Below are 12,576 nucleotides of genomic sequence, written 5' to 3'. Positions count from 1 at the left end.
AAAAACATGTCAAATCTGCCATATACAAGAGTGTATATGTCTGTCTGGAGACATCTTACAAGAAAATGTTTCTGCAAAGATGGAAATTCCTGATGAATAAGACAACCGAGATGTAGCCTGTTACTATTTATGGAGCTAAGAGGGACCAAGTGGTGGCATTTGTTTGGTGTTTTCATTTCATTCGTTTCATTAGTTAGCTGCTGACTGAAAGTGGAAAGCAGACTGTGACAAAGCCACCCGTTGGCTAATGATAGAATAGGAACCAGAATTTTGAATAGTTTAAGATTAAAAACCCAAATTATCGATTCCTTTGCATGTAGCCACACATTAAGTAAAAATGAACTGTTTTAATTTGCTGGCGCATTTACACACCTGAAGTGCATGAAGATGAACCATAAAAACACTGAAGCACTCACACTAAGTCTGATATAAATAAAGTCAATGAGATGTAGAAACATTTAGTGTGAGAAGACAGGGCCTTGATCGCTGCCCGATCTCTACAGCTGCCTCAACGAAATGAACATTATACAGAGTGGCGCACGAAAAACCGAACCATCTCCGACTCCAACGTCGACGTACATTTCTTAGCCCGTACACGAAACAAAACATATGCAATACAAAAATCTGGACTTACTGGTTAGAGGAGGTGCTGGAAATGATTTCCTTGTGCATCAATACACTTTTCTGCACGCTGCACCATATTGTCATAGACGTGACACAGCTCAGCCGCTTCAGTTTTTCCAGTTTCACTCCGAATATTGTCCTTCAGTTTCTCTAATGTCTTTGGATTATTGACATACACTTTTCCCTTCAGATTGCACCACAGGTAAAAGTCGCAAGTGGATAGGTCTGGTGATCTTGGTGGCCACAAACCTTTGCTGACAGTTCGTTCCTCTGTGAAGATGTTGTGAATTCGAGAAAGTGACTCGTGAGAAGTATGACATGTCGCTCCATTCATGTTGCGACGGTACCCGCCTGTATAATATCTCGAGCCAGCCGGTCGGAGACGGTTCGGTTTTCCGTGTACCACCCTTTATTTTAATTCCATTTATATTGTGCTCTTCTAAACTACTCAAAGCACTTTACATAGAGAGTGGGGCACCACTTCAACCACCACCAATGTGTAGAACCCACCGGGGTGATGCGATGGCAGCCATTCTTGTGCCAGTCTACTCGTCACACATTAGCTATAACAGGGGTCCTCAATCTCAGTTCTGGAGGGCCGCAGTGGCTTCAGGTTTTTGTTCTAACTCGGTTGCTTAATTAGAAAGCAATTCTTGCCAATAATTTAATTTCATGACTTGTTAGAGCTTTAACTCTGCTATGTCAGGTCATTCTCATATCCTAGATTTTCTTCCACTTTCTAAGGATATCATCCAAATGATTTGTGAGTCTAAAACTCTGAGTACTTCTCAGTCCTTCACTTTTTTCTTCTTCACTTTCCTTACAATTATTTAATTAAACCCAATAGTGCAAGATAAATACACACAGGAGTAAATGGAAATGAGCTAAATGGAGGAATGCTGGTCTCGTTTGTCATTTACATCTTATTGCTAATTAGGAGCAATTAAAAAACAAGACTACAGCTGTTTAAGACTAAAATAAGCAATAAGGGTTCAAAATCTTAACAACCAGCTCAACTAAAATGAAGCAGAAGTGTTACTGGAGCAACAAGGGCGTCTTATTAAGCAGCTGGGTTGGAGCAAAAACCTGTAGCCGCTGCGGCTCTCCAGGACCGTGATTGAGGACCCCTGAGCTATAAGCAGGTGAACGGTTGAGAGAAATAAGTTAGCCAAGAAGAGACAGGAGTGATTAGTGGGACAAGATTGTGGCAGGGTATTTATTGAGGACATTGAGGGAAACCTAACTCTTTTAGAAAGATTCTCAAGGATCTTTAATGACCACAGAGAGTCAGAACCTCGTTTTTACGTTTGATCTGAATGATGGCCCCAATTTTTACAGCACAGTGTCCCCCTGTCATTGCACTGGGGCTTTGGGATCTACACACAGACCACAGGGTTAGTGCCCCCTGAATCCCTTCACTAACACCTCTGTCATCAGCAACCCAAGCTTTTTCCTAGATGATCCCCCATCCAAGTACTGACTGGGCCTGAACATGCCTAGCTGCAGGTGGATTAGGTGTTTCTGAAGTGCACGTGCTATGGCTGCTGGTAATGGTGTGCACTAAACCAACCCAAATGACTGAGGTGCCCATTAGAAGCTCATTGTTATGATTTATGTGATCTGATTGTCAAAACTAGCATATATTACTTGCGTCTTTGATATGACACCATGATAATGTGCTGGAATAGAATCCAGAAGTGCTGGTGTCCACCTTAAAAGTGTCTGGATATCAATCCAAAGAGAGCAGAGGGAAACTAGGAGTGGGGTCAGTAGATCGGGAGTAGCTGGGAGGTCAGCAGTGCAGGGTGCAGATACAGTTCACACGTTAGGATGTCCAGTAAGTTAAATTATGATGAGGTAACCAGCAGCAACAGGGAGATGAGTGGACAGATAACATCCATCCATCCATTATGCAACCCGCTATATCCTATTTACAGGGTCACGGTGGTCTGCTGGAGCCAATCCCAGCCAACACAGGGCGCAAGTCAGGAAACAAACCCCGGGAAGGGCGCCAGCCCACTGCAGGGCACACACACACACACACTAGGGACCAATGCACCTAACCTGCATGTCTTTGGACTGTGGGAGGAAACACATGCAGACACGGGGAGAACATACAAACTCCACGCAGAGAGGACCTGGGAAGCGAACCTGGGTCTCCTAACTGAGAGGCAGCAGTGCTACCCACTGTGCCACCGTGCCACCCGACAGATAACATACAGAGATTAAAAAAAAAAATGGACAAGGGAGCGATCATTAAAAAGGCAAGTTCATATCCAGGCTAGAGTTGTGTTAAGTAGAGAAGTGTCCGGAAACATGCATTTACTTCTTCAGGGTCCAATTCCTTGGGAAATTATTCTGTAAAAGAATGGAATGCAGTTTTACAATGCAAGCAGAAAATTATCATAAAGTATGAAGAAATGTCCAAAAAATAGATAGATAGATGTGAAAGGCACTATATAATAGATAGATAGATAGATAATGAGAAAGGCACTATATAATAGATAGATAGATAGATAATAATAATAATACATTTTATTTATATAGCGCCTTTCCCATGCTCAAGGCACTTAGATAGATAGATAGATAGATAGATAGATAGATAGATAGATAGATAGATAGATAGATAGATAGATACTAATTTTAGTATAGTTGGCAGGATAGATAGATAGATAGATAGATAGATAGATAGATAGATAGATAGATAGATAGATAGATAGATAGATAGATAGATAGATAGATAGATAGATAGATAGATGTGAAAGGCACTATATAATAGATAGATAGATAGATGTGAAAGGCACTATATAGTAGATAGATATGAAAGGCACTATAGATAGATAAATATATAAGGCACTATATGACAGAGAGATAGATGGATAAGCACTACATGACAGATATAGAAAGGCACTAAACAAGAAATAGATATGAAGGACACAATATAACACAGTAGACAGATAGTGCTTTTGATATCCATTATAAATATCTATATAAGACGGACAGGTACCTAGGTAGTTACTTAGATTTAAATGCACTGTGTAATAGACAGCTAGATACATACAGTGGTGTGAAAAACTATTTGCCCCTTCCTGATTTCTTATTCTTTTGCATGTTTGTCACACAAAATGTTTCTGATTATCAAACACATTTAACCATTAGTCAAATATAACACAAGTAAACACAAAATGCAGTTTTTAAATGATGGTGTTTATTATTTAGGGAGAAAAAAAATCCAAACCTACATGGCCCTGTGTGAAAAAGTAATTGCCCCCTTGTTAAAAAATAACCTAACTGTGGTGTATCACACCTGAGTTCAATTTCCGTAGCCACCCCCAGGCCTGATTACTGCCACACCTGTTTCAATCAAGAAATCACTTAAATAGGAGCTGCCTGACACAGAGAAGTAGACCAAAAGCACCTCAAAAGCTAGACATCATGCCAAGATCCAAAGAATTCAGGAACAAATGAGAACAGAAGTAATTGAGATCTATCAGTCTGGTAAAGGTTATAAAGCCATTTCTAAAGCTTTGGGACTCCAGCGAACCACAGTGAGAGCCATTATCCACAAATGGCAAAAACATGGAACAGTGGTGAACCTTCCCAGGAGTGGCCGGCCGACCAAAATTACCCCAAGAGCGCAGAGACGACTCATCCGAGAGGTCACAAAAGACCCCAGGACAACGTCTAAAGAACTGCAGGCCTCACTTGCCTCAATTAAGGTCAGTGTTCACGACTCCACCATAAGAAAGAGACTGGGCAAAAACGGCCTGCATGGCAGATTTCCAAGACGCAAACCACTGTTAAGCAAAAAGAACATTAGGGCTCGTCTCAATTTTGCTAAGAAACATCTCAATGATTGCCAAGACTTTTGGGAAAATACCTTGTGGACTGATGAGACAAAAGTTGAACTTTTTGGAAGGCAAATGTCCCGTTACATCTGGCGTAAAAGGAACACAGCATTTCAGAAAAAGAACATCATACCAACAGTAAAATATGGTGGTGGTAGTGTGATGGTCTGGGGTTGTTTTGCTGCTTCAGGACCTGGAAGGCTTGCTGTGATAGATGGAACCATGAATTCTACTGTCTACCAAAAAATCCTGAAGGAGAATGTCCGACCATCTGTTCGTCAACTCAAGCTGAAGCGATCTTGGGTGCTGCAACAGGACAATGACCCAAAACACACCAGCAAATCCACCTCTGAATGGCTGAAGAAAAACAAAATGAAGACTTTGGAGTGGCCTAGTCAAAGTCCTGACCTGAATCCAATTGAGATGCTATGGCATGACCTTAAAAAGGCGGTTCATGCTAGAAACCCCTCAAATAAAGCTGAATTACAACAATTTTGCAAAGATGAGTGGGCCAAAATTCCTCCAGAGCGCTGTAAAAGACTCATTGCAAGTTATCGCAAACGCTTGATTGCAGTTATTGCTGCTAAGGGTGGCACAACCAGTTATTAGGTTCAGGGGGCAATTACTTTTTCACACAGGGCCATGTAGGTTTGGATTTTTTTTTCTCCCTAAATAATAAAAACCACCATTTACAAACTGCATTTTGTGTTTACTTGTGTTATATTTGACTAATGGTTAAATGTGTTTGATGATCAGAAACATTTTGTGTGACAAACATGCAAAAGAATAAGAAATCAGGAAGGGGGCAAATAGTTTTTCACACCACTGTATGAAAGGCACTATATATTGAACAGATATTTAGATATGAAAACGTTTTATTCAACAGATAGTAATGAAAGGCTCTTTGTAATAGAAATGATAGAAACCATAAAATATATAGATAGAAAAGCCAGTATATGAACAATATGTAGACACATGAAATGCATAATACTGTATAACAGACATATAGAACAGATGGATGAAACAACATTTATTTCTAGAGCACATATTCATACAAACAATGTAGCTCAAAGTGCTTTACATGATGAAGAAAGAGAAAAAAGACAAAATAAATAAGAATTAAAATTAGGGAACACTAATTAGCATATAGTAAAAGTAAAGTCCGATGGCCAGGGAAGACAGAAAAAAACAAAAAACACTCCAGACGGCTGGAAAAAAAATAAAATCTGCAGGCGCTATAGGCAGGCACTATATAATACAATAGAAAGGCAGATTTCTAGATAGTTCTATGACACTATATGACATATAGATAGTAAAAGCATCATATACTTAAGAAATAGATATGAAAAGCTCCATATAATACATAGTTGGATATGAATGGCACTGTGTTATAGACAAACAGATTGACCAAAATTGCACTTTATGATAGATATGAAATAAATCCCATAATAGGCTGATAGGTAGGACAGGCTCAAAATGAAAGTAATCCTGATAACACATAGATGAAAACAACCCTATAACATAACAGCAGTAATTGATTGGCAGATAACTTGATTGATGGGCTCATTGGGGGTCACAAAGGTTCCACCAGCCTCATAAAGCCAAAGCAGATACACAGAATGTACTTGAGTGTAAACGATGACATAAAAGAGTGTTAAAGTTCCACAAATGTCCTCCTGTTAGCGATCAGAGCACTGATGAGTTGAACCAGGAGGGACTCCAGAGTTTTCTTCTCTCATGCTGGACAAGCTGGTTGCATTTTCAGTTTATTTTTTGTGGCGCCTCTCACAGTCTTATCTTCATCCAACACAAAGCTCAGACCACAGAATATGTGAGGATCTCCTTGACCGCAGAAGCCATTCCAAGGATAATTTGGTTGTTATGGGATTTAACAGACAGGTGGGTACCTGGCACATTTGACTGTATCTGTAGTCATTCAGAAAACCTGGTCAGGCAGGATTATTCATTGTGCCCATCCTGATGATGCTTATGTATTCTCCTATTGTATATTTATTTTTATATAGATATTGAATTGCGTAATGCTAAAAAGTAAGAAGCAAAAATGTGAGATAAACCTGAAAGGCAGACGTTAATAGGAGAAAAAAAACAAAACAAAATAAGATATTAAAGAAGTGGAAAGCAGCAAAGAAATGGCAGCACTCCTCAGTCTTGGCAACCGGCTTGAAGTGTGTTTGTCCCATGAATGTCAGCTGTCTGCTTTGTGTTCTCCTTTATGATTCTTTTTCCTGACAATGATGTCCGGATAAAAACTGACAAAGAAAAGAGATGGTGGAAAAGAGCAGCAGAGCTTAGGCAGGGTCAGCTGTAGGCAAACTGTGACTGTTTTAGTTTAATGGATTAAGACGATGTGCTGTGTGTTTTAATGGAAGGTCTCACTGGCTGTAAACGCCTTAATATACTTCGGGAATTTTCTTTTTTTTTTGGTATGATTCCTTTGGTTTGACTGAGTGGTTTGTCCATTTTGTGTCTCTTTTTTTTCTTTCTGAAACTATAACTGATGTGCAGACTTTGTTTCTGATTATTGACAAGAATGTTTCTAACCGCAATTCCACTCTCTTTTTTTTTTTTTAATTTAAGTTCAGATTTTGATTTCTTTACGCTGCCACGAGTTCCCCAAGTACACCTTTACCTTACCTTTTATTAGCTTGATACTAAGCGATTGAACTTTACGATTTTTCTTGGCTATTTCTCAAAGTAGAAACCTAATTTAATTTATGTGTCTTGTCTTTATACCCTAAAATTGTTTTGAGTTATTATAGAATTTTTATTTCAAGGAATTATTCTTTAATAGTTTATTGATCTCAGTCATTATCTTATAGAACCCTCTTTATAACAATGGAGCCTGTGCAATGTTTTATATAGTGCATTTCCTAGCTATCTGTCATATAGCAACTTTCATATCTATCTATCTATCTATCTATCTATCTATCTATCTATCTATCTATCTATCTATCTATCTATCTATCTATCTATCTGTCTGTCTGTCTGTCTGTCTGTCTGTCTGTCTGTCTGTCATATAATGCCTTTCATAGCTATATATTACATATTGAATATCATATCTAACTATTATGTAGTTTATTTCATATCTGTTATATAGTACCTATTCTGTCTATTTGCTGATTATAGAGTGTCTTTCCTATCTCTCTATCCATCTACTATATAGTGCCTTTCATATCTATTCTTTATTTTTATGCCTGTTATATAGTGTCTTTTGTGTCTATATTTTATATAATGCCTTTCCTAGCTTTCTCATATAGTGCCTCATCTGTCTGTCTAATCCTGCCAACTACACTATCTATCTATCTATCTATCTATCTATCTATCTATCTATCTATCTATCTATCTATCTATCTATCTGTCTATCTGTCTGTCTGTCTGTCTGTCTGTCTGTCTGTCTGTCGGTCTGTCTGTCAGTCATATAATGCCTTTCATAGCTATATATTATATATTGAATATCATATCTAACTATTATATGGTTTATTTCATATCTGTTATATAGTACCTATTCTGTCTATTTGCTGATTATAGAGTGTCTTTCCTATCTCTCTATCCATCTACTATATAGTGCCTTTCATATCTATTCTTTATTTTTATGCCTGTTATATAGTGTCTTTTGTGTCTATATTTTATATAATGCCTTTCCTAGCTTTCTCATATAGTGTCTCATCTGTCTGTCTAATCCTGCCAACTACACTATCTATCTATCTATCTATCTATCTATCTATCTATCTATCTATCTATCTATCTATCTATCTATCTATCTATCTATCTATCTATCTGATTTTTTTTTTTTTTAAATTTGTTAAGTTTGTTTTTATGTATTTTCTAATATGACAGCTCCATCCCTTCCCCGAGGGGGTTTCTCTGGGGAGCTCGCGGCAGCCTGTCACTTCTAACACATTCCTGTTTTTAGCGTATCGTGTAGCTCGTGGCTGTTTCAAGAGGGGCCCCCCCCACTCTAGAGCCGTTCCTAGCTTTAGCAAAGTTAACATTAAAGGCTGCATGCATCACTGATCTTCAAAGGCGCACAAGTGTTATGGGACCTCTAGGTAACTATCTATCCACTGCATCCCTGGCTCCTTCCAGTCCTAGGCATGGCCTCCATCACTGTCTCCTTTTGTCCTCCGTTTGTGTGTGCGTGTGTGTGTGTGTGTGTGTGTGTGTGTGTATGTGTGTGTGCGTGCGTTGCGTGTTTCCATTTCATGTCACCTCCTTTCGCTGTGTCTCTGCTTGCTTTGGTTCAGAACAGTCGTGATCACAGAGGCCTGGGATGGACGTGGTCACCTCTGTCACTTCACTCTTCATTGTGTCCTTTTTCTTCATGGAATGGCTTCCTCGTGCCCTCACATGGCTTGTTTGTTAACGTGGGGCCCTTACCCCATAAGGATCAGGCAGTCCCTGCTGTTTTGGTGTCTTTAATGCAACAGTCAGTCCAGCATTTAGCATTAAGTATGAGAAACAAAATCCATTAAACTAAAGGTGAAAGTAAGTATCCACAGACGAGGTGGGATTAGCCATCTGCCTGAAAGCACAGACTGGGGGGGGGGGGGTACAGCCCTGTTGGGGGTACTCAAATGAGCAGCTGTTAAGTGAAGGATGTTGATTCAGTCCCAGCTGTACCGCCACTGGTGACGCCATCCTGGTAATTGTGCCCAGAACCTCAATGGGGTTACTGCTGAATGTTTGGCTCCCTTAAACCCCAAATTCAGTTAAAGGTGTCCAGTGGCAGAAATGCACCAGTGGTCCCACTGATTCAACTTTTCTACTTAACAGCAACTGATTTGTCATGATTTTAAGATGTCGGCAGACAATAAAGTGTTTGGGGTATGGTGGGGATGGGGAGGGGGGTGTGAATCACTGGGAATGTGGAATCTGGGAGGCAGCGGGGCAGGCACTCTCAGTCTGTGTGCAAGCAGGGGTTATCAAGTGCTGTTTTATTTCTATTATTTTTTTGTTTTGCTTTATTCTAACAATGGAAGGTCAGGAAGGTCATAAAGGCTTGGACAGTCATAAAAAAAGAAAGCAAAAAATATTTTTATATATATGAAACAAAGAGTGAAAAATGTGTTTGTGTATTTGTGAACTGTGCCTGGAAGGTAAGTGCCGGCCGATCTCGAGCACCGTCACACGTTCAGTCCAAGACTGTGGCCGAGCAGGTCTGCTCTCAGGAAAAGACCATCTGCAGAAGTATGGGCCAATAAAACTACAACTGTAGAAAGGAGGCTTCCAGTCGGGGGGTCTCAGTTTGAAAACTTTGTGTGGAATCGAATGTACGTCAAAAAACATGAAACTGTGTGCGGCAAACTATAAAACCTGCCAAGGGTATATACTTGTTCACAATATACCCTTTACAAATAGCAATCATCTTGTAAATGAGCAGACATGAACACGGCTTGAACCCCACTCAGTTGCCACCCTGAAACAAACAAACATATATATATATATATATATATATATATGCCAGTAACGGTGCACTGCACGATAACATGCAGTGAATACACTTGACTTGAGCATTCCTAGTTTTCATTTATCATTCGTTTGCTCAGAGGTTGATGCGCTTGCCGCTTCCTGAGCTGCTCTTCTTTACTCCACCCTAGCGGCCCGCTGCTTCTCTTCTTCTGTCGGCATCTTTTCACATTAAAACTGATTATGTTACAATTACTTGGTAAGTCTTCTTTAATTTTTCACTTAAGCTGGCACTTAAGTCTTCAATCTGCCTCAAGAATAATTTAAGATATGAAGATGTAGGGGAAGTGACGACGAAGGTGGTAGGGAATGAGAACGGCGCCCGTACGCATGTGCCACACGGCCACCCTGCTGGCCGTTGCCGAGATCTTGATTCTACAATAAAATAAACTTAAAATAAAAAGAGGAATAACCTTGGAGGTCAATCATCACCCCGAAAGCGGATAGTAGACGTCACGTAGTATATGTGTACCAAATTTCAGGTCAAATAGGTCCAACGGTTTGTGAGCGACAGGTGATTTAAAATCCTAGACAGACCAACAGACAGCCACGGTAGCGTATTATATAAGAAGATAAAATCCAACGTCTGTCTGTCTGTCTGTCCATCTGCTTTTCACAAGAGAACTACTTAACGGATTTGGATTGTATTTTTTTCTTTAATTTTCTTGAACATTCCGGTTGATTATGCAACTTCTCTCATCGTGCTAAGTATCATAGTTCATTTGCGGCACCCGTTTCTTTGTACGCATCCAAGAGAGACGCTGTTGGCCGAGGGGAGGGGTGCCCTGCTCACTCACGCGCCAGCCTCCGTTCGAGTCGCCCTACCTCTCGCCACATGTTGGAGCGTATCTTGCCTCCACTCTGTTTGTTCAACAGAGATTATCATCTACAGATTGTTAAGGAGTAACGCTTGACGTTTTTGAGAGAGAGATCAGAGCTACGTGTGTTTTGATGGGTAGCTGCTGATTGCCAGAGATATCAAGGCCACGTGTTTTTATCCCCACGTGTGGGACACTCTCCTGTCAGAGCTGAACACGATCAGATACAGTGGCAACGTCTATTGATTTTTAAAGTTTGTCCTGTTACACTACTACGTGGGCACAGCTATGGGGGACAGCTAGTAGATAGATAAATATTTTAATATAGTTGTTAGATAGATAGATAGATAGATAGATAGATAGATAGATAGATAGATAGATAGATAGATAGATAGATAGATAGATAGATAGATAGATAGATAGATAGATAGATAGATAGATAGATAGATAGATAGATAGATAGATAGATAGATAGATAGATAGATAGATAGATAGATAGATAGATGTGAAAGGTGCTATATAATAAATAGATAGCACTTTATTTGTCCCCAGGAGGAAATTTGGGCTATGAAATATTTGAATATTTAAAATGTGGACTATGCTAAAGAACCTCCTACATATGCAATCACGATGCTGCTTCACCTTCATTGGCTAGTAGATTAGCCTTCTACCTGACGCATCCAGACAGCACCACCTGCATCTGAGGAGTCCTAACAACTTTGTATGCCACGGGCATTGTAGCGCCTCTCCTCTATACTCTGGGGCTCAGGGAAACGCATTAGGCGCCAGCATCTGAGCAGGTAGCCACTGTAGTGACATGAGTGTTCTTACAGTGAATAGTACCAATGAATATGAAACACTGAGGGACTCAACCAGTTACCCAAGCAATAAGCCAGCTGCCATGTACAGCACTTTCAGGAAATCAGTTGCCAAAGCTACTTTGCCTCCAAATGTATAAATCATGGGTCATCCCAGGCAACTGTGCCATAATGTTTGTCGTTTTGGCACCACAAATAACTTGTTTCTACCTAAATTGTGAGACTTATGACTTGTGCCTTTTCACTTTATGCAAGAGGAGATTATGAGGAGACATGATGAAGTTTTTAAGACTATAAAGAAAATTAGCCCAGTGGTTTGAGACGGTGACTTTAAAATGAAATCATCAAAAACACGGAGACACAGTTGGTAACTTGTGAAGGGTGAATTTCGCACAAACATTAGGAAGTTTTTCTTTACACAAAGAATGATAGACACTTGGGATAAGCGACCAAGTTGTGTGGTAGACAGTTGGACTTTAGGGAATTTCAAAACTCGACTTGATGTTATTTTAGAAGAATTAAGTGGACAGGACTGGCGAGATTTGTCAGGCTGAACGGCCTCTTCTCGTCTAAATCTTTTTAATGTTCTTGTATGTCCATGGAATGTTAACTGTTTACTGTTAACAGAAGCAGCTTCATCCTCACTTTCTGCCTTTGTCATCCTTACTTGGTGCCTACTGAGTCATCAGAACGAGAAAACCCACACATATGTCATTTAACACATCATGATGTTTATATTGGTGGTCTTAGCCCTCTAAGAGCCACTTCCAGAAAAGCTAAAATTGAAAAGATTCAAAGAGAAGCATGTAGAATATCTTTTTAGACTATTTCAAGGACAGTGATTCCGAATGTGATGTTGTTTTTGATCCTTTACTTGAGGTCTAGGCCTCCGTGGACCTCCATTAAAGGGTGGAAAATGACTAATTTCAAACATTAACGTGTGGGGAATTGTTTTAGACTATTTTAAGGTTAGTGATTACG

The 12,576-nt window shown here is 39.8% G+C and overlaps 1 protein-coding gene across 3 annotated transcripts in view; it reads left to right on the top strand.

Moving 5' to 3' along the window:
• Window positions 1-12,576, top strand: part of ptprsa (protein tyrosine phosphatase receptor type Sa) — a 525,319-nt gene that overhangs the window by 309,869 nt on the left and 202,874 nt on the right. The gene's annotated exons all lie outside the window — the stretch shown is intronic.

The sequence above is a fragment of the Erpetoichthys calabaricus genome, chromosome 12 (assembly GCF_900747795.2).
Source record: "Erpetoichthys calabaricus chromosome 12, fErpCal1.3, whole genome shotgun sequence".
NCBI classification, from domain to species: domain Eukaryota; kingdom Metazoa; phylum Chordata; class Cladistia; order Polypteriformes; family Polypteridae; genus Erpetoichthys; species Erpetoichthys calabaricus.
The sequence above is the reverse complement of the archived record's forward strand: the minus strand, read 5'-3'. Positions and strand labels throughout refer to the sequence as shown.